The sequence below is a fragment of the Halichoerus grypus genome, chromosome 1 (assembly GCF_964656455.1).
Source record: "Halichoerus grypus chromosome 1, mHalGry1.hap1.1, whole genome shotgun sequence".
Taxonomy (NCBI): Eukaryota; Metazoa; Chordata; class Mammalia; order Carnivora; family Phocidae; genus Halichoerus; species Halichoerus grypus.
In genome coordinates, this window is record NC_135712.1 from 93098433 (window position 1) to 93121619 (window position 23187).

Here is a 23187-nt window from a genome sequence, read left to right on the forward strand (position 1 = left end):
AGAATTTTAGAGATCACCCTGCTAATGACACAGAATTTTAGCAAGAAGCCCTTACGTAAGAGGGTACTGCCCCTTTCTTGCAGAGTAATCACTTTTATTTCTGGGCCCCTGCATTTGCCTTTGTCAGTTCTCCACCATTCAATACCGTAGTGCCCCTTCACTCCTTATTATAACACTCCATTTTGTTTTCATCGTGGTACTTATCTGTACTTCTTTATTTTCTTAGAGTCTGACTCCCTCCACTAGATTGTAAGCTAAAGGAGAGCAGGAATCATCTCTGTATTGTTTGTGGCTGTATCTCAAGTGTCTAGAACATGTTGAATAAATGATTCAACCTTCCCATATTCCAGTTGGAACAAAAAAACAAAGATGTGTACTTTCAAGGTCTAATTAGCTGTCACTCTATAGTATCATTGCTTAACCCTGGAACTGAAATATGCATCAATTTTTCCTGCTATGTGTGACTCTAAATGCTCAACTACATTTTTATCTACTGCTTTTCTATTTGTTGGCTCATATATGCTCTGCCAACAGCTGAAAAGTGTCTGCACTGGCTTATAAAGGCAACAGTCAACAGGCAAAAGATAAGAGTTTATAAGTAAAGGAGTAGGACCCAAGGGAAATCTTATCAAGAAATCACTGTTAAGGTGTAACTTTCTATGGGTCTAAAAGAAATCATTGTTAAGGTGTAACTTTCTATTGCAATCAATCCAAGATCTGTCCCCCAAGCTCCCTTTTCTGCCCCTAGCTAGGTAAAGTTGACTTGGGCATTCAAAACTGGTTCAAAAAAATTATTCAGAGTCCCAGAGCAATTTCTGGTGAAACTATCTAAAATTCTCTAAAATTTATACTCATCTAAGTAGCTGCTTATAAAGGCACCATTTTTGAGGCAAATTATTTCATGCTTATTCTTCCATTTCTTGCGTTTTGTCATGACAACACAAAAGTGGGTAGGAGTCAGAGGCAGCATTTTACTTAGTCTTGACAATATTTTTAAATGATATGTTTAGAAGCATGAGTTGGCACCTTCTGGTCTTTTGATCTCTCTAAATATAAAGAGGTCAGATTGATACTTTCTAAGGAATATTAAAAGGAAATAAACCAGAAAACTGGACTGGACTCTGCTTAAAGATAGGGGAGCTTCCTTGTAAGTTTCTGGTTTGTGTGAGGATTTTATTGGATTTATTGGCAGTGGATTGGAGATTCATATCACCATTTAGGTCTGATTAATAACCAGAAATTGCTCCTGGATGCTGAATATTTTTTATTTTGAAATGAAATCCATTTTGAATTTTTAACCCGAATCAATTTTACCTAGCAAAGGCAGAAAAATCTAAACTCTCCTGTCCTGAAATACAGACACAAACTTATCTTGGATATTAAATACTCATAACCCCTGTGATTGTGGCTGGTGTTGTTCTAAAAATGAAAAGCTGGGGGGAAAATGAGATTTAATCCAGCAATCCATCACAGAAGAGTGAAAATGAAAGAACACAATGCTCAAAACACCACACCCCTTGAGTTACATGCACACACACAAACTTACAGAAATACATTGACATTTTGTTAGCTGCCCGTCTTATGACAAATCCTATCTTCCCATCATGCCCATAATGCATCTAGAACAAATTCAGGGTTTTATTCAGTCCATAATATTAACAGTTTGCATTTGTTTACTTTTTACCTTTCACAGTGTGTCTTCTCACACATTATCTCGTTTTAGCATTACAACTATCTCATGGAGAAGGCAGATAAACATTCTATTCCCATTTTTTGGGAAGATTTTATTTATTTATTTGAGAGAGAGAAAGAATGAGCAATAGGGAGGGGCAGAAGGAGAGAGAGAGAGAAGCAGACTCCCTGCTGAACAGGAAGCCCTATGTGGGGCTCAATCCCAGGACCTGAAGATCATGACCTGAGCCAAAGGCAGAAGTTAGCCAGCTGAGCCACCCAGGCACCCCTCTATTCCCATTTTAAAGGTGAGACTCTGAAAACTTGATTGATTTGCCAAAGATCATACAATAAGTAATGGGCAGAACCTGCACTAAGACTCCAAACTTCTGATTCTTTAACTCTATGCCTTTCCTGCAATATTTCAGAGCTTCTTGGGTATCCCAGGAGGTCTGACATACCCTGCAGGGCTCTCATAACCTTAAATTATGGGGATGTCTCAAGACTTCAGACCTGGATGCTGGTCCAAGACAGTAATGAGCTTGAACTAGGTGTACTTACCAAGACTGTCCTGGCACCAAGACAGTAATGAGCTTGAACTAGGTGTACTTACCAAGACTGTCCTGGCACCAATCAGTGAGTTTTCTGGGGAGAACCAGAGCCTCTGAGCTAGAATCCACAACCTAAAGGTAGATTTGAACTGCTCCCTCATAAAGAGGCGGTATCAGTCAGCCAGTATTCTTCTCAAACACAAGCCCAGTGAATTTGTTTCCAAGGGTAGAGAGTTACATTTCATTAGCTCCCATGTATTCTGAGGGCTTGGACCAAAGATGCAAAAATTCATGTAGGCACTTTCCATCTATATCAGTCTACTCAATGCATGTTAAGTAATTCTTTCTCTGATGAGACCAAACATGCCTGGGTTGGTACAATCTAGTCCTCATCTTTTTGAGTCATAACACAGTTCTGGGATACTTACTATAGTGGAACCAATGAAAAATGTAAGCCTTGTGTCTCTCCTGTCCCCTTTCAGACTGGTTATCTCTTTAGCTTAAACTCACAGATGTCCCTCCCAATTTTATAGAAGATATGTGCGTTCTGCTGGCACAAATCACAGTCCCCCTGTTTTCTGAAATTTATTTCAATAGAGGCAGGAGAAGAACTCTTATTTATTGAGTTACAAATATGTGCTCAGCATGGTGCTAGGCAATTTCAAGAACATTATCATTTAGAATTCTCATAACAGTCCTGTGAGGTGGTCATTCACAGATGAGAGAAGAAAGGATAGGAGTTAAATAACCCAAGGTCACAGAGACTAGAATTCCTGGTGGGTCTTCAAATCTCAAACCCACAGTCTTTCCACTCATAAGATGCTGAGAACCCAAAGATAAATTTGACCTACTTGAGCTTTGGAGAAGGAGGAGGGTCTTGTCTTTTTTAGGAAGAGAGAAGAAATCAATCTCTCCCATCCTTTCTTTCCAGTAATGCTGGGGAAGTGGAAGAAATGTAAGAGCAGCAAGGCTCAGCAAAGGAAGAGGGATGCTTTCAGAGGGTAGGAAGCAGGTCTGGAAAGCCTGCGTTGTTCAGCGCCAAGTCCAGCAAAGGTGGAGCTGCTGGAGGATGCCTTCTCAATACACCGACACTGCAGACATCTGCCTGGTCCTGCTTTCTCAGGGCAGGGAACAGGCAAGGGATCCCGTAAGCCTTAGGATAGCCTGAGATACTGGAAGCGGCCCCGGAGGCTCAGTAGGCCATAGAGGAGTTAAGAGTGGCATATAGCTGGGTGTGTGTGTGTGCCTGTGTGTGCGTGTGCGCGCGCTGGGAGGCGGGGGCGTCTGGAGAGAGGCCTCCGCTCAATAATGTAAGGGGTTGGGCCGCCCACGTGACTCCAGGAAGGCGGAGACAGGCGAGCTGGAGAGAGGACTGACAGGCCGCCTGGAGGGAGGTGAGGGGGGGGGGGTGCGAACTGAATAATTGAGGAGCTGTTCAGCAGCAGCGGCTGCCTCCTGCCTTCCTTTGCCACCACCACCCCGCATCACAGTGGGAGAGACAGACTCTGGTGCTGTAAGTGCAGACGGCTAGCCACCAGTCCCTGCAGCCAGTTAATCGCCTCCAGCCCTCCGGTGAGTGAACGTCCCCCTTCGCCGCAGTCTGTCCCCCTCCGAGCCCCCTGCACCCAAACTGGACCCCCGCGAATAGGATGGTCGCCTCTTGTTGAATGAACCAGGGAGCCGGAGCCACAGGGAGGGGGGAAACAGGAACATGGCGCGGAGGCTGAGGGCGCCCTCCGGGAAGGGGTCCCTTGGAAGAAGGAGGGAGCTGGGTTGGGATCTCTTCGTATCTGGCCCGGAATGGGGCCTGGACAGCGTCCGGGGTTGGGGGACGCCGGGTTCCGACTCACGGGAGCTGCCAGGCGGGGTTGGGGCAAATGGAGCCCTGGCGCGGCCGGAGTGAGAGGCAGAGGAGGGAGCCTCGAGCAGTGTCCGGGTCGCCTGGGTCTCCACAGATGCCGGGCCTGTCCTTTCCTCCCTGCCTTGTCACACACCAGGCTCCCACAGCTAGGTTCTCGGCCTCGGACTGAGCCCACGGAAAGAAAGGGACGTTTTTCCGGCCGTAGCCTGAGGGGAGGGTGGGGACAACGTCTGTCCTTTTACCTGGGAGCAAACTCTTCAAAAGGACTCCAGCTGAGCCCGATACCCAGACCAGGCTGGTGCGCTACGAGGGGCATCTATCCCCGGAGAGTGGTGATACGCGGCGGGGCAGCAAGAAGGACGTGATGGGAGAAATGTCCTGGGAAGCTCTCTGGCCAGAGCGGGCAGCCCCGGGGAGAGGATTCTCGCCCGCACTTCACCGCGTCTGAGCCTCCTCTCTTCCCCCATCCCAAATACATCAGTTTCTTACAAATCCAGAGGACCAGAGTAGGGCAGTGTGGCCTCGCGTGATGCAGCCCCAAACCTCCTTCTCCCACCAGAGTCACCCCCCAAGTGTATTTTATATTGTGATCGAAAAGTAAGATAGAAGTCACCACATGACTAGAAGCAAAGGGAAAGCAGAGGAAAGATGGAAGGAAAACTAGAACAACAGGGCTCTCTCGTCTGCTCCTGGCACTCCTCACCCCACTACCTGTGCGAGGCTCCATTCAGAGTTCTGCCTGAACTGAGAGTCTTGAACTGAATGCAAATGTAAAGGAAAAACTTGGGAGGGGGAGCAGGTGGGATCTCGTCGGAGTGTCGGGGCCAGTCACTGGAAGGAGTTGGCCAAGGACCACAGAGTGTAAACCCGCCTGTCCCCCAGGGTAAGGGGTCCTGAAGAACATCCTAGGCAGCATAGCAGCTCCAGGGAGGAGCCTGGGCCGCAGAGCCGACCGCTGGGAGGGACGCTGTCCGCGGTGCTGAAAGTTCGGCGAGGCTGGGCGGTAATACTGCGGGGGAACTGGCGGCTCACTGCTTGCCAGCGTTTCCCGCAAGCAGAAACTGCGTTAGAACCATGTAAAGGAGGATCATGTGGAATAAGCGAGCTGGAGAGACAGGTATAGTGCTCTGCGTTCCCCGGTTCTCTGCCTTCCCCCCGGACTCCTCTTGGAAGGAGGTTTTCCGGACTCCTGGGTAGAGGAGCGAGGAGTGGGTGTCACGCCAGAATCCAGCTTTGCTAGCTTCAGGTGGGAATAAGACGTGTGGCTCCGCTTTCTATGTCCTCTGTCAGTGCGGTGAATCTTCCTATTGGTAAATTGTTGGAAAAGCAGTAAACACTTCTGTGACTTTCAGGAACCAGAGAACTGTGAGGCTACCAAAGGAAGAGGCTTCATTAATGGAGTGGCTGGGCTGTCTATTCATGGCTATGGCTTTTTCTCTCTTCAGCACCCTTCCCTCCCCACCACAGATTGTTTACATCCTCTAGATATAGATCTCTAAGCAGCCCTGCATGGTTGTTTCCTTGACTAGTCTTTTATATTATGGGTAAAATGGGAAAGAATTGAGCCAATTTGGGGAGACCAAATTAAGAAAATATTTATTGAACACCTACTATCTGCTGGGTAATATTATCTCATTTAATCTTCATAATGGTTGCTAACTATAAATATCACAAAGGTTAGAAAACTGAAGTTAGAGATCTTTAATTCAGAGCTTGGATTCAAATTCAGGTCTGCTTAACTACAAACTCCAAGCAATTTTCATGCCCTCATTTTGGCATTTGGCTTTGGAGAGCTGTTATTGGAGAATATAGCAAAAGAATGTCAAAAGAGGAAGGTCTACTTTTCTTTTTCACACACACTACTCTCTTCCAACCCTTTCCTCTTTAATCTGTTCACCCACCCACTGTCACTCACTCCCACCATACCAACTGCTTTTGTGCATGCTGATTGAGATACCACTGTTCACACAACTTGAGCTTTAGGATTACAAAAACAAGTTAGAGGACTAAAACAACAGGCTTTCCTGATAGAGCAGCAGGGGTTCATGGAATCTGGAGGACTAGAGCCTACATGTGCTTTCATATTTAGAATTATACTCCTGACTTTTAGGGCTGGAATAACCTTAAAAGTCATTCAGCACCATGCAGATCATTGTTTTACAAGAAGAAGAATTTGGGGACCAAAAGACGATTATTAGTCTAAGTCTCATGATTGAAAAGTTAGGATCGGAACCCCATTAACTCTATTCCAAGGTCAGTGTCCTTTCCACTACCCTCACAGTAACTCAAATATTCTTCCCTTCTTCTTTCTTTGGTTATCTTTGACAAGAACATCAGCATCAGTAAACTACATTCAGTAAAAAACCACAAATACAAATACCTAAAATACAAACACTCATGTTACCTTCCTATTCTTTTCCCCTCTGGTCTGACTGTTTCAGTGTTGTCTGGCCCAACATACCTGACCCAACTTCCTCAGCAACAGTTCTCCCTATGGTAGCAATTTGCAAATGGGGATGGGGCTATGGCATTTCTCTACTTGCCTTTGTGTTGCCTGTATTTCCTCTTCTACGGTCTATTCCCAAAAAAATAATTTTTCCAAAATAAATTATCCTAAGCATCTTCCTATGTTCTCACAGGTACTTGAAAGAGGCCTTAAAAAGATCTAGGCAGAATTAAATGATCACTGTAAGTGCTAATATCAATCAACTGTGAGGCACTATCCTAGGTCCTTTCATAAATAATTTCATCGAATCTTCACAATTCTGTCAAGTAGATCATTTCATTAGAGGTGGTCCTAGAGTTCTAGTCCACTCTAACATGCAGCAGATCTGATGTTCTATGTATTTCTTCTTGCTTCTCTTTCAGCCCCTAATAAAATCTCAACTTTATTAATTGGATTCTTATAGCCCTAATAATTACATTGGCAAGGAGGAAATTTTTATATTGAATTGAATTGTTCTATCCTGCTCCAATATGTAAAGTTTAGAAATTCAAATTCAGTTCAAATGGTAATGTTCTGTTCATCTCAATATTTACCACAACATATTCTCCCTTCATTTGTTATCTTTTACTTAAAGATCCCTATATACCTTCTTAATTCTAATATTAACATTCTGCTTCAAACCCCCTCTATTACCAACTAAGACACAACTCATAACTAAATACATAACTTCTATTGTACCCTCACAGAGTGATCCTGCAAGGTTGTTGTTGCTGGGATGCTCTGGGCCCTGTAAACCATAATCTCAAACTGTCTAGAACCACTCTGCCCAATATGGTATCACTAGCCACACGTACATTAAAATTTTAATTTTAATTAATTAACATTAACATCTAATTAACATTAAAATCTTCAATTTTTTAATCACACTAGCTGTATTTCAAGTGCCCAATAACCATATGTGGCTAATGGCTACTTAAATGAACAGTGCAGATACCAGAACATTTTCAGCATTGCAGAAAGTTCTATTGGACAATGCTGCTTTGGAAAGTGCTAAAAACATCCTCATGGCAACTGAGAACTTGGAACTGGGAAGAAGAACTGGACACTTTGCTTTGAAACTTCTGCCAAGAAAGGAGGAAAAGCCACTTGTGGCCTAGGACACCCCCAAAAGCCCAAATAGGCTCAAGACAATAAGACTAACAAGGAGAATATATGTCTCACTAAAAGAGCAGGCGACTATGGGATTTGCTTCATATGGATTCCATTTTACTATGGAATAAAACCATGAATGGGTCTTGCTGGTTTCCTGGATTCCAGCTTAGAAATAACTTGGGAGTTCTTATTCAAAATTCGAGTTTTATACATATATATATACATCACATACACATGTAACAACATGTATATATATGTGTGTGTTTATGTGTTTATGTACGTGCATTTTGTCTTAGTAAGTATAGTATAAATATAGAAAGAATACAGGACTTGGAGATAGTAGTAAGTGTGCCACTTACTATTTGGTGACATTATAAGGCCCTCTAGAGCTCCATTCCTTCATTTGTAAAATGGTGATGAGAATTGCAACACCCATCTCAAAAGGTTATTGTGAGACTCAAAGTATAGGTAAATGAAAGTACTTTGCAGAGAGCATGATTGATATGTGATGGTTGATAATCTCATGTAGATATAGTATAGTATATAAAAAAAATAGGGTAGTTTAAACTGAATGCATTTCTGAATGTTTTTAATCCCAGATAAATATATTTTGCTTTTGTTGTCATTTTTCCCTGAAAAGTAGAATGCTGAAGAAAAAATCTTTTTGGTTGTTGAGATTTCTTATTGGTTAATTTTTCTATGAACTGAAATACTGTTTATTACTCATGGTTTATTTTATTTTGCCCTGAAAATTTTCCTTTTTCCAGGAAAAAAGAATACCTAGGAAGTCTCAGTGGTTCTGAAACAGCATTTACCCTTTAACTAAAAGGTTTTTTTTAAAGATTTATTTATTTATTTGAAAGAGAGAGAGAGAGCACACGTGAGCAAGTGCACGAGCAGGGGGAGGGGCAGAGGGAGAGGGAGACAAGCAGATGCCCTGCTGAGCAGGAAACCTGATGCAAGCTCAATCCCAAGACCCTGAGATCATGACCTGAGCCAAAAATCAAGAGTCAGACACTCAACCAACTGAGCCACCCAGGTACCCCTCTTTAACTAAATAGCTTTAAGTCAATTGTCAGTAATTAGCCTGTCATGACAATAGTGGTTCAGATAACAGAAAAAGTATTATTGATATTCTTCAGCATGGGTGGGTGAAGGAAATGATTTAATGAGCGTCTACCCATCTCATGAGTTGATGAAAACAAAAATAATTCTATTTCATGCATTGATTAACCCAAAATAAAAGTAAAGACTTTCAGTTTGACTGAATTCTTAAAGTCACATTAGGAATGCTGACCTTAAATAAAGGATCTTTACACTATCCCTTCTCTAAGGTAAAATCTGTTGGGGGTCATAAGTGGAACCTTAACTTACTGACAGGGGGATTGGGAGGCCAGAAGATCCAGAAGATCCAGGGAACTATGCAGCTATTCTCCACCCCCTCTGAACCTTAATCCACATCTTTTATAGAACAAGGGGTATTGTGGTGAGGTCAAAGGGTAGTTACCTAAAGTGACACCACCTGTGTACCAGTCATCTCTACTCGTCATCTAAAGTGGAGACTTCTGTGTGCCACTTTAGGGAAGATCAGAACAAGCCCTCCCATATTCTGACAAAGGCACATATTAACCTCCAAGGGGCCTGGAACACTTAGCCCCAAGGAAGGTCACTGCATGGGCGTGAACAAGATGGAAGGCCAAAGGTGGAGTCAATGTTGTCAGCACTCCTACAACATAGCTAACATTTACTCCCAAACCTGGCATCTATTGCCTATACATGAACCCTTATCTACGGTTTTTATAACTCAAGTAGGAGTGCTTTTTTTATATTCCTGACTGAGTCAGGAAATCACAAACACAAACACAGTCATGCCTTCTTTAATAGATCACTATTTTGATGCTTAAATATTTTTCTCTTACAACACAAAAGTTAACACAATGCTCAGGCATTATAGAAAATAAGCCTGCAAAGGAAGCTATTCCATTAGATGAGTCTTAACTGTATTATGTTTGCTATTAATCCTGAAAACTCAATGAAGTAATAATTATTTATGGGGGGAGGGGCAGAAGCACCTGAGAAATCAAGCTGAGTATAGCTCAGGGCTCTAGATTCTATCTCTGGTTCCAGGACCTCTGGCAAGTTATTTCCTTTTTTGGAACCTAGTTTACCTTTGTTCAGACTTTGTTAAGGCATGAATGGCAATTTATAAGATGCTCTGCCAGAGAAATAGCTGAAACATACTCTCAGCCCCAAATGCTGGTCAAGCGTGCCATTCTCAGGCCTTTGTTGCATATGAAATTATATTACTAAAGGGAAAATTAGTGAGATTGTCAACTCTGCTCTGTAGTAGCACATGCTGGCTTTACTAATAGACACCTTGCTGGGAATCATGGTTTACTTATTCATTTCATTGGGATTGTTTGTCTCTTGGAAGGAGGAAAATATACTACCTTGGAGCTGAAAAGAGTTTACTTTTCACTGTCTTTAGCTTGGGGGATTTCAATAATTTTATAGCCCGGAAAGAAAGAGAATTTACAATGTAGCTTTGAAACTTGTGCTGGTAGCAAGCAATCATTTGCTTAATAAAGTAACTGAGGTTTGCCCTATATTGGTAGTCATGGGTGTTTGGAACTCTTATAGCCTGGCACATGAATTCTCGATAAATATTTGCTGAATTCAGGCCATTGTTTCAGGTCAGTTCATGCCGTACACTCATCTAGCCAAGAAGTGAGTATACCCTGTGGCATTTTCCTTTAGCAAATAAAACAGGAGGCAAGCCCAGAACATCAAATCTTACCCTGACAACCACACTTATAACCCTTCTGGGAGCATGGGTAGTTGTGGGCTAAGACAGACTGCTCCTGAGAACCGGGTCTTGCTGCCTTCCTCCAGGAAACAAGGGACACATTAGCCCGAGGGTCTCACATTTCACTGTGATGAGGCAACTCCATAAAGTCAAAGCTTAAATAGAGTTGTATGCTGTTTTCCACTTTTACTTTAAAGAGATATTTATTATTTCCTAGAGAAAGTATTTGATTGGCCTTGATGATTGTTGCAGGCAATTACTATTGTTCCTAAATTCAGAAGGAGCTTAGCTTAGAATTAAAGCACATACATTAATTAGAGAGCTGTGACATCACGGTCTGGAAGATCACAGCATATCCTTTTCCAGGAATAATTGGGCCTTCCTTTGAGAGTTTTAACTGGTCTTTACTGACAAAAAATGAAAGAAAAATAGATCATTCTGTTCTAGCAAATCAATAAACAAATATCTAGAATTAACTGATTTTCATTTGCTGAAGGCAAAATATTCCAACCCAATAAACTTTCCTACAAATGAGCAAGTTGGCTTCCATGGCCTGTTCATGTATTAAATTGTTATTTTTCTTTGCTTTTTAAATAATTAGCAAATTTTTAAAAATTGCATCCAGGTGTTTGAACATTCTGATGATGAAATGGTCTTCATAATTATAAAGACTTAATTGTTCATTAGAGTTATATTTATACAATATATTATTGTGCCAATGTTTTGTAATGATCATATAACCCAACTCTCTCATTTGACAGAGAAATTGAGGCTGAGAACAATCACTCAAGTTAACAACAAAGGCAGAAGTAAGATTTGAGCCTCCTCTCTCTCAATCCACTGCTCTTTGCATCTTTCAATCTCAGGCATTTTTCATTAGTCGTGAAAATCTATTTAGTCAATGAGTTTAGCCACCAAAATTTACCAGGGCTACTAGGAGTAGGAAAGTATATGTATTTGGATTTCATAGTATTTCCATTTGCACCTTCAGGTGAAAGAACTTCTGAGTCAAGGATAGTCAACAAGTAGAAATTTCATGGATGGAACTATGAGCCAGAAGAAAAGCACCAAAACCCCAGAATCCTTATGAGAACCTGGGCAAGGATTTAAGGGACACATTAGCCCTTAAATTAGCCATTATCTTTATCACCTTCATCTCTAGAACAAGAGATTTGAATTAAATAATTTCAGATCCTGCAAGCTCTAACATTCTATGGTTCTATGAAATGAGGCCAAGGATTTGAATTATTCAAATTCTGCCTCATTCAGCCCACATAATAAAAAACAAATCAAGATTCTTATTTAAAAAAAAAGATTCTTATTTTTACACCATTACTTATTGGAGGCTCATATTTCATGCTAGTACTTCACTCAGTAACAACAATAATAATAACAGCACTAATAACCATAGCTAACAATTATTGACTTATTTACATTTAGTATGACCATATAATGTTGGTAATGCTAGTATACCCATTTTACAGATAAGAAACCTGGGTCCCAAAGTAGTTAAATAATCTGCCCAAATTGATATAGCTTTGTGCTCTTAACCAACATGCACACTCCCTCTTTGAAAAGCACTGGTCTCTCAAACAACTGATGGGCATCATTTATAGGCTACTTAACACACAAGCCCCTCTTTGGGGGAATTTCCATTTTACCTATATTTTCTGGCTAGAAGAGCAATCAAGAGATTAAATAGAACTTCAAGTCTCTGGATCTGATGAAGCTGTATAGTGATCTGCATTGTCTTTCTGCAAGTTGGCTCTTGCCCCTTTGCGATTGATACCATTGATCAATTGTTTCAATGGTTTAGTAATGAATGTTGGTGCTTTGCAAGCTGCTACATGCATTGAGGACCATTCTGCTGTGTTTTTCCCAGAACGTACGGACAGCTTGCATTGCCATAAACGGATGGATGCTGGTGCAGGATTCAGCACCTTCTAAGGCCACAGAAGTCACCCTACCACGTCTTCATTATTCAATGGCATCTTCTGCTTTTGTCTCCAACTTTTTGACTCAGAGTAACAATCTAGACAGTTTTTAAGGTAGAGGAAGAGAGAGAGTTTCCAGAGTGTCATTTCCTGGTGGTGGGATTCAGTCAAAAGAAAGACTAAAAAACATTCAAAATCACGTGTGAAATTCATTTTCTTCTCATTAAACCTACCTTACCAAATTAGTCATAAATACAATATACCACAGTACCCATCTATTTCACTGTAGATTTCAACATGTACTAAATCAGTTCATGGACATCCTGCACTTAATATGTCATGTCTAATAAGCCGAGAATGCTCTGACAGCAGCTTAGTATGTACATATATTTTACTACATAAATATATGATTATATAACTTATATAATATAATAAATATATAAATGTTATTTTATGTATTTTATATATATAATTTTATTCTTTTTTAATTTTTTAGAATTTTTTTAAGTTTTTATTTAGATTCTAGTTAGTTAACATACAGTGTAATATTAGTTTCAGGTGTACAATATAGTGATTCAGCACTTTCATAAAATGCCCAATGTTCATCACAACAACTGCACTCCTTAATCCTCATCACCTATTTCACCCATCCCCCTACCCACCTCCCCTCTGGTAACCATCAGTTGGTTCCCTATAGGTAACAGTCTGTTTCTTGGTTTGCCTCTCTCTCTCCCTCCCTCCCTCATCTGTCTCTCTCTCTCTCTCTTCCCTTTGCGCATCTGTTTTGTTTCTTGAATTCCACATATGAGTGAAATCATGTGGTATTTGTCTTTCTCTGACTGTCTTATTTCACTTAGCATAATACTCTAACTCCACTCATGTTGTTGCAAATGGCAAGATTTCATTCCTTTTTATGGCTGAGTAATATTCCATTGTGTGTGTGTGTATACATATATATATATATATATATATACACACACACCACCTCTTCTTTACCCATTCATCAATCAATGGACACTTGAGCTGTTTCCATAATTTGGCTACTGTAGATAATTCTGCTATAAACATTGGGGTGCGTGTATCCCTTTGAATTAGTATTTTTGTATTCTTTGGGTAAATACCTAGTAGTGTGATTGCTGGATTGTAGGGGAGCTCTCTTTTTAACTTTTTAAGGAACCTCTGTACTGTTTTCTAGAGTGCTGCACCAGTTTGCATTCCCACCAACAGTGCAAGCGGGGGCGTCCCCTTTCTCCACATCCTTTCCAACACCTGTTGTTTCTTGTGTTGTTGATTTCAGCCATTCTGACAGGTGTGTGATTATATAATAATAACTTATATAATACAGTAAATATATACATATATTATATACTTAATATATGTATTATTTTACATATTTTATATACATTCTTTTATTCTTTAGCTCTAGTTTCTGACTTGCTAAACTAGGCACATATCCCACCAATACCAAAACCAATTGTAGAATGCATAAGTCTACTTCTGCCTCTGTGGTTTTCTAGATATTTTGTAGAGAGTGGGATGGTTTAGAAGTCAGCTGAGACCTGGTTTGCAGTCTCAGCTTTGAAATGGCTGTGAAACTTGAGCCAGCACCATTCAACTTCTTTAAGACTCAGTTTCCATACCTTTAAAATTGAAGTAAAAGAATATGCCCCTCATATCACAAGAAGAGCCAATGAGATAGCATTTGTTAAAACTCCTTATAAACTATAGTCTATACAAAAAAAAAAAAAATGGGTTTTCCATCCTTTCAGTCCTTCTCAGTCAAAAATAACTCTCAAACAAAACAAAACTCTCAAGTTGCTGATACCCAGTCCTAAACCAAAGTTGACAGCTAAATCAAAGTCTTATGGGTTAAGAAGATCTTGGATTGAAAATGCGTGTCGAGAAAATGATATTTATAATGTGGGAGGCCTTCTTCTAAATCAATGGTTCTCAACCTGGGGCAGTGCTACCTCATTAAGGGGTATTTTTTATTGTCACAAACACTGGGGATATAAGGAATGCTAAATATCCTGCACTAAGCAGGACAATCTAGCACAATAAAAATAGTATCATACCCAAAATGTCAACAGCTTCTCCTGCACTGAGGAAGAGTGCTCAAAGTAATGTGCTGTTCATAGTCCCTAAATCCCTAATTGATATGGAGAGAATTTACTTTTGATGTACTCCCCCAGGTGAAATCCAGCCAGTCACACTCATGTAAAGTCTGCAGCAGCTCAGAAGCAGTACAGGGCTTCCCAGAATTTTATTAAGAAGGAAAATATGAGGCCGGAGATCAATAGTTTTCAAACTGGCCCTCAGAAGCTTCTACAAGAATCCCCCTCTAACATCAGCAGGGTCAAGGTGTCCCAATAGGTTAACGTGCCATATTGCAAAGCCCAGACTACAGGTTGACATATGAGGACCCAAAATGAGTGAGTCATGATTCTGAAAGTCTTTGCAGTTCATTGGTGAAACATTGGGTTATGCCTTTACTTTGTGACAAGCATGGGTCTAGCTGAGCACTGGACACAATCCCTCCCTTCAGCAACAATCTGACAGTCAGACAGATGTAAACTCCACTAATCATGTATGCAACACATCAACATATGCTATAACATGTTATGAGGAAGCCTCAAGGACAGACCAGGGAATGATTTACATCCATAGAGGAAGTACAATGGAATTGTACTTTGAATGATATGCAATGTTTTCTGATTTGGGTAAATAAGAGGGAAGGCCATTGTAGAAATGGGAACAGCATAAGCAAATGCTGGAAATGTGAATGTAAATGACATAGGTGCAGGCTGATGTGGTTAGTTAGAGAACTGGCTGGGAATGGTGGAAGGTCATATCAGAAAGACTCTGGAGAAACTTGAATGCAGCTAGGTGGATATATTTATTCAGCCTGAAGTTTACCGTTTGAACAGAGTTTTTATGAATATTTTAGAAATACCACTGAATTCAGGGTTGGTTCATGACCAACACCAGAATCATTAAAGTCTAATTTCAGGGTTAGAAGGAACCTCAGAAATCGCCCCAGCCTTCCCCCTTTTCTATATTTTACAATTGAAGTAATTAAAACCCAAAGATATCAAGTGACTTGCCCAAGGTCAGCAGCAAATTAGTGGCAGGACTAAGACTAGAGCCTAGTCCATCCTCTTAGCTCATAGCATTTTGTCCTGCTCTGTGCTGCCTTCGGGAATTTTATTCATCATCTGAACATAATCCAATGTAACACACAATGTGATTATTAAGTATTTATGAAGTTCCAAGTTTCCCATTGCTCACTATTAAGATATAGTTCCTTCATTACAACCAGATGATAGATCACATCCTGGGCTGCTTCTACATGAGAGCATTCTCTCAGAAACACAGACAAACATCATACCAAACACATGGGCATGACATTCTTCCCCCGCCTCACATGCCCTCCCCTGCCTCCTCATTTCAAACTGCCAGAGATTATAGAGGCACAGCCTGAACAGAAGGCATCTTAATCTCTGGTGGTTCTGTAAATAATATGCTGTTCATGCTTGCATATAAATGATCACAGGCTCTCTATTTTCTAGATGAGGAATCCTTCAGAAAAATGAAGTTGCTTGCCCACATAGCACATCAGATAGGATTTCAGATCCCAGAGCACCAGATCTCTTTGTAACAGGTTTGAATTTTTTACCCATCTGCACACTCCTAATAATTTATCCAGGCTTGTGATCTTAAATTTTATTTCATAGTCTACTTAGTTTTAAATTTTATTTCATAGTCTACTTAGTATGTGCATATTTAGGTTCTGAGATTGGTTATTCCCCACTTATTTTTCTCTGGCCACCTTTCCTCCACTTCTTATTCAATATACATCCAATAGAAATCATCTAAATTAACATACTCATTTTACAGAGTGGAAACTGAGAGCCAAAGAGGTAATGCCACTTGCTCAAGGTTGCACAGTAAAAAGCAACGTTGTGGCTAGATTCCCTGACTCCCAATCTCATGCTATTCCCTCCACACCAAGCTGATGTTTTCTAAGGGTTTCTTTCTAATGCTTTCTAACATAGCATTTTCCCACTCTCCACCATCTCTGCCCCCCCATTCATTACATAACTCCCTAAGGATGGATGGAAATGACTACTTCCACTACCCAGAAGTTCATTCCAAAGCCTTATTTAGAATACTCCCACACTATACTGGTCCATCTATCTTATTAAGACCTGTTTATGGAGGAGATTGACATACTTCCTAGTCTAGAGGATATATATACAATCATTGCCATTGCTCAAGTAGAAATTATCACAGAGAACAGTGTGCCCAAGAGGAAAGAGGACAGGGTCCATGGCTCCCATCATTTGATAATAGAGCAAAGTTAATCCGAAATTCATTGTAAGTGGCAGGTTATTAGATTCATAATCCCAGAGACCAGACAATTGGGTAATTAGATGGAGTTAAGCAATATTGGTAGTAGCCAAGAAAGTGAAAAAAGACAACTCCCACACCATTTCTTCTTTAGGGATGAGGTGTTTTGCCTGAATTGATCAGCATGGTGTGCTTAGTGTAGTGTACATAAAGTTTACAATGATAGGTTTTTTGTTTTTAGAAAATCAATGGAATTCACACTTTCTGTTTAAATTCCTTCTGGTGAGTCATTTTAAGACAAAAAAACAGGTGGTGTTTGAGTAAAGAGCATATTGAAAATAGAAGCAGAGAAGAGGGCAAAGAAATCCAAGAACTGGCTTCTCAGGGAGGGCTTCATGGGCTCATAATTGTCTCACAGTCTGACCAGGCATATTGAGAAACTCAATTTTATCAGTTCTCTCAAAAGTCATCTAGCTCTGCAGAATCAAGCTATGCCCCTTAAATCCCAAGAGGCTGGTTTATAAACTAGATGCAATATAGTCACATGCAATGGGGGGAAGTTGTAGAGTGTTGCCCAGGTCATTCCCTTCCTGGTATTAGGATAGCAAGAAAACCAAATGAGTGATCAAAGATAAGCTGTATGCGCAAGATAAGGATCAATGGCATTAGACAGTCTCATGAAATGTGCCATCCAGGCTGCAACAGAGGCAGAATTCTTTCAGATTCCACCCAAGAACACCTTTCAGATTACTGGAACAGTTGTGCCCTTCAAGTTGACCTTCACAAAAGGGTCTTGTTTCCACTTTCCCTAGTGCTGGATAAACTTTGGCAAATACTTTCAGTAGAAGACAGAGACTTTATCTAGTCTCTGTGTAGTCCTCATCTTCTGTCAGACATGTTATAGCTTGTTAATTCATAGCCTATCTCCTATTAGTTACATGCGAGTTTCCTTTAGGGAGTTCTGGTAGATGTCCCAGTTTAACCACCAGTCATGAATAAACTGCCTTAGGTTTTTTCTATAAGGTTAGGTTAGGTTATTTCTGTAAGGGGCAAATCTCTTGTACTCTGTGCTGGTTCTGTTTATTCTGCTTCAGAAGTTACCATGATCTGACCTTGCTCTGAGAGCACTGGGGTCTGGTTTATCCTTCTCAGTAATCTCCTTGTATGGACCCTGACATCTGAAACTGTATCCATTCATCACTCTCAATTCAGAAAACATTCATGGGTGACTATGACTCATCCACAAAATGCCGAAGGAGTCAACTCTTAAAAGATTTTTTTTTTTAAATCATACAATTACCTCTGAAAGAGGCCAAATAACCATTTTAACTATTTTTATTCTCTCCTTGACCTGACTGGTTACCCTGGTTCCAAGCAGGCACAAACTACACAGACAGTTTGGGATTCATTTTAAATTCGTTCCTAGTCACACAGCCTTTTGACACACTTTCTATTCCAGCATCAGAATACAGAGGAAAAAAATATCTGAATGAGTATAGACTGTTGTGCCAGAAATAAATTCCTAATATAGACAACTAAAATATGCCTCTCTAGAACTTAGCTGTCAAAAGAGAAACAAAACTTTTCTGTTTCAATACTATCTTAGTGACTAGTCCGTGTTCTTCCTCTCTGCCCCCAAGTTATAGTTATAAATAAATACTATAGTGTCATTGCAGTATATTAAGAATCTGGGGAGAACTTGTCTATTGAGCATAGTGATGTTATCTCTTTGCATATGTGATTCCAATATGGCCAATTATTGAGTGTTCTTCTCAAAGTCAAGGATAACAAGATAGCTACATCATAATAACTTCTGAACAGAATAGCTCACATTTACTCATTTAATCTTATGAAATAGGTATGATTATCCCAAATCTACGTATAATGATTATCAAATTTAAATGACTTGCCCAAGGCTTTACAGCCAAAGAGGGTTAAGGTTGAGATTCAAATGCTATGCCACCTACCACCAAAATCCTCACCACTCATACTGCCCAACCACAGTTTTAAAATTCTCTCTGAAAGAGACCAATCTTAATGTGTCTCATATGAGCAGATAGATAATAAGAATGATTTTGCAGGTCTACCTTCATGGTCTTTCAGAGGATTAGACTCAGGGGTCCAAAGATTTGGTATGGGACTTTGGGCAACTCATATCTTTTCTAAGCCTTAGTCATTCCATCTAAGAAAGAGAAAAATAGTGGTTCTTTAGTTAGTTAGTTATTCACTTATTCAACAAGTATGCTAAACACTGAAGCTACAATGGGAAAAAACACAGACCAGGAGCTGTTAGTAAAAATAGGAACCACTGTTTAGAATATTGTTACTAAAATGAAAACAATACCAAGTCCCCATTGCTCATGGTATGGGGATCCTAGGATTGCATCCAAGATTGATTGTTTAAAAAAAAAAAAGGATTGGTTTGTTTTTTTTTAAGATTTTATTTATTTATTTGACAGTGAGAAAGAGAACACAAGCAGGGGAAGTGGCAGAGGGAGAGCGAGAAACAAGCTCCTGGCTGAGCAGGGAGCCTGATGTGGTGCTCAATCCCAAGACCCTGGCATCAAGACCTGAGCTGAAGGCAGACGCTTAACCAACTGAGCCACCCAGGCACCCCAAGGATTGGTTGTTTTGCTTTCGTTTTTATAATCAGTGAAGTGATTTGAATTCTCATGTAATTGTCAAGTAAACAATATTTTGGGCCAAACTAACCAATTAATGCAAGTTATTACTTATAGAAACAGAAGCCTAGATCCTCAAGGTTCCTGTGTATGGTTTCTGGAAGATAGATTTGCCCTAAACTCTCAGTGATATACATTGCATCTATAGATTTAATAAATTCGTATTCTAGAAATTTAAAGTATATTTCCACTGCCTACAGGAACTCATTCCTTTCAGCAAAGGCTGAGATTATTTGATTGCCCCAAAGCAAGAACATAGTATAAGAAGACTAATAAGCTGTAATGGGAGACTGACAGCAGAAGGTATATTTATTAAGCAAAACAGAACGGGGGATTTGAAAGGAAGAAAAGTAATTTGAAAGGCAATTTTCAGTTTAAGAGAATTCTAAAGTTTAATATTGTTGATGGACTAGAGCATATTAAGGAAATGTTGAATGAGAGAGTAAAAAAGAAAATTAAGTCAACAAAAAAAGGAGAGGGAAAGAAATTACATTCATTCTAAGGCACTTTTCCTTAAAATTACATTCTTTCTAAGTACTTCCTCTTTAAAAGTCATGTGGGGGCATTTGCTGGGCAGTGAGAAGGGAAGAGACACTTCATTCCCCCTAATCAAAACCTTTACCAGTATCTCGGACCTGAAAGTAAAAGGTACATCCCACACATAAACAGACAGTTGGCTCTTTCTCAGTTCTGCATTATTCAATTTGTCACCAATTTTCAGAAGCCGCTTGTGAGAGGCATCATCACAGAGCCATTATCTAATGACCCCGAATGTACCAAGCCAAGAGGCCTAATTTATACACAAGAAACTATTTGGACTTTCAAGGTGATTTTTTCCCTTAAAACATGGAACATTGAGTCTCCTAGCATAAGACCAAAGACAGAAGGAAAGAAAGAGGAAAAAAACAAAAGGGAAACCACTGTCATTAGAAAATGAAGTAAATTTGCCCACCCAATCTCACAGCTCATCTTGCATGCAGGGCCAATTTCTAGTCAAAAAGTAGGATAATATCCACTGTAAATGTGTAACTTGGGATATGACTGCAACACATCACTCCGGGTGGTCCATTTTAACTTCACTTTTAATATTAAAGCAAAGGTTTCAGTGCTGGCTTTTTCGGATTTTTTTAAATAAACTATAAAGTGATCCTCACCAAAATTTGTTTGGAGCTCAGCCACAAATTCTGACTCTAAGATGAGTAAAACTCATCTCTCCTGGATCTTGAATGCAGCATTAAAGAAATTAGGCTTTAAGCCACAATCAGTGGGAGCCACCAAAGGTTTCGGGGCAGAGGCGTTGTGACCAGAGGAGTGACAGAAGGTTCCGACAACAGTGAGTGGGATAAATCAGGGAAACACAGAGAGAGGGTGGAAACAGAAAAGCAAGTCAGAAAAAATGTGCAAGAGAAAAATAAAAAACATTTCATAGCTATAGAATCAGGGACCATTGTTGCTATTTCTTGGCTGGTATTGAACCATATAACCGAAATCTTGTTTGAGATGAGCATAGCTCTAACGGGACTGGGGAGAGAGTGCCCCTCTCTCCTTGGCTTCACACCTGACATTGGCAGTCCCGCTTTCTCTCGGCAGACAGGAGCCGCTCTCCACTGGTGGTGAAAGAGTTGGCAGGGGTGGGCCGCAGTGCAGAGAAGAGAGAAACCAGATGAGTTTTGTACTCCTGGAACCAAAACAAAGCCAAGTGGAGGAGTGGAGCTGGGTAGTGGTTTCACACCCTCTCCAGCTGTGTGTGCCTCAGCTCACACAGGTCCCTTTGCTTTTGGGGGCCTGAGATGCCTCATCTACAAGACAGAAAGGTTGCCACAGATGATTGCCGTGGTTCTTACCAGCTTGAAAAATTATAACTTCAGCAGCACATTATTAATTTAAAGATGCATTTCATGGATCATATTCAATTCAATTCAACTGCAGGGTGGATAACTGCACAAAATGCTAAAGCTCCTAAGGGCTTGATTTTCTCACTTTATTTTTCTGCCCTCCATTTCTTGTTTTTTTCCATTACTTCTCTAAGGCAGTACTTTTCCCTTCTTCCATTTTTTTCCCCTTCGTTTTCTGGTGACAGCAGGGAAGGGGCTGTTTCAATAAGACAAGAAGTTGAGGTCATCTGTTTATCCACAGGACAAGGAGGACCCAGGGCCTAGGCAGCCAGCTCTTTTCCACACCATTCTGCTGCTGAACCTCAGTCCTCACCAGCAAGAAGAGAAAGTCTTACTCAGCCTCCCTTCTGACTTATTTTTTTTTTATCACTGCTTTCTCTGCCAAACTGCAGGCTCGCAGATGTTCGAGGCAACTCTCTCTCTCACTGCCGGCAGGCCAAGCCAGGTGATTGCTGTCACCCCCTTCTCCTAGGAAAAGTATTTGCACAAGTGTTGGTGTAGTTTTAGCTTGGTGACAAACATATGAGATGCCATGCACACATACACACCCAGGGCCAGTGTCCCCTCCACTACCGCCTCTATTTAAACTTGGCCTCCACAAATCCTCAGCAGAGCCATGATGTCACACTTCCCAAGAAAGAACTGGACCTTGAATTAGTCATCTTCTAGTCCCCCAAACTACATGTGCATTTCAGAACCATCACCTCCTTGCCTTGCTCAGCGGAGGCTGAGCTCAGGTAAGGTGTCCCCTACCTTTTTATCCCCCTTCACCCCCACCTCCAGCCCAGAGCTTCTGCTTGAGTGACACTTCCTGTACTGGCCTGGTTCTTTCTCTTTGGAGACAACTGAAGTTGCCCTTGAAATAATGGTGAAGAACACAGAACCTCTTTCTGCTGGTCCTCAGAGCCAGCAGAGGCTGGAGATTTCCTCCTAATAACACAAGAACCAGATTATTGGTTGCCAGAATCCTTTAAAAAATAAAACACTTGATTTGCAAGAGAGGCAATAATCCTACAAAGTGGACATTATCATCCCCATTTTTTAGATGAAGAAACCAAGGCTCAGAAAGACTGTAAAAGTGTAATAGGCGGGGCGGAGACTCTAACACAGATCCATCTGACTTCAGAGGCTAGAGCCCTATTACTTCTGTGAAATGGTAAACCACTAAAACTTAATAAAATAAAACCAAACCCAGAGAACCAAAGGCAGACCTCTGGAGTCTTGGAACTACTGCCTCTCACAAGCAGCGTGACCCTGGGCACATCTTTTGGGTTTCACTTTCTTTGTCCATGAACTGAGAGTGCTGGATCCAATTATTTCTTCCAGCTCCAGCACCTGGGAGCATGCTTTCTAGTCCCTGTGTCTCTTCCACAGGGGCCACCAGCTAAAATCTTACCTCAGCATAATAGACTTCTAACAACAGGAAGTGCCACTTCAGAGGCTCTGGAAATGATTCAGATAATCATTCTGTTCTCCAGAGAGAGCCTATCATTTCTATGACTTCGATTACGCACTGGTCAGGCTGAGGTAACATTCACAACTGTTTTTTCTGTGGCAGGCAGACTCCATGGCATTCTCTGCCGACATTGGAGAGAGAATCTGGGCTCAATATGTGTTATCCCCAGTTTAAGGAGGTAGTGATTCAAAAGTGAAACAGGGAGGAAAAAAATATTACATACCCACTCATACAATTTTTTAAAGATTTATTTATTTATTTTGAGAGAGAGAGAGCACGTACAAACACAGGGAGGAGGGGATGGGCAGAGGGATGGAGAGAATACCAAGCAGACTCCCCACTGAGCAGGGGGTCTGGTGTGGGGCTCAATCCTAGCACCCCAAG

General features: G+C 40.8%; 1 protein-coding gene across 2 annotated transcripts in view; it reads left to right on the forward strand.

Annotated features, from left to right (window-relative positions):
* The first annotated feature begins 3617 nt into the window (after positions 1 to 3617).
* SLC7A14 (solute carrier family 7 member 14) overlaps positions 3618 to 23187 on the forward strand; it is a 104800-nt gene continuing 85230 nt past the window's right edge. The window contains exon 1 of one of the 2 annotated variants that reach the window (XM_036081790.2): positions 3618 to 3794. The gene's annotated coding sequence lies outside the window, so the exon portion shown is untranslated. The remainder of the gene's footprint in view (positions 3795 to 23187) is intronic. The other variant, XM_036081791.2, reaches the window with a different exon arrangement.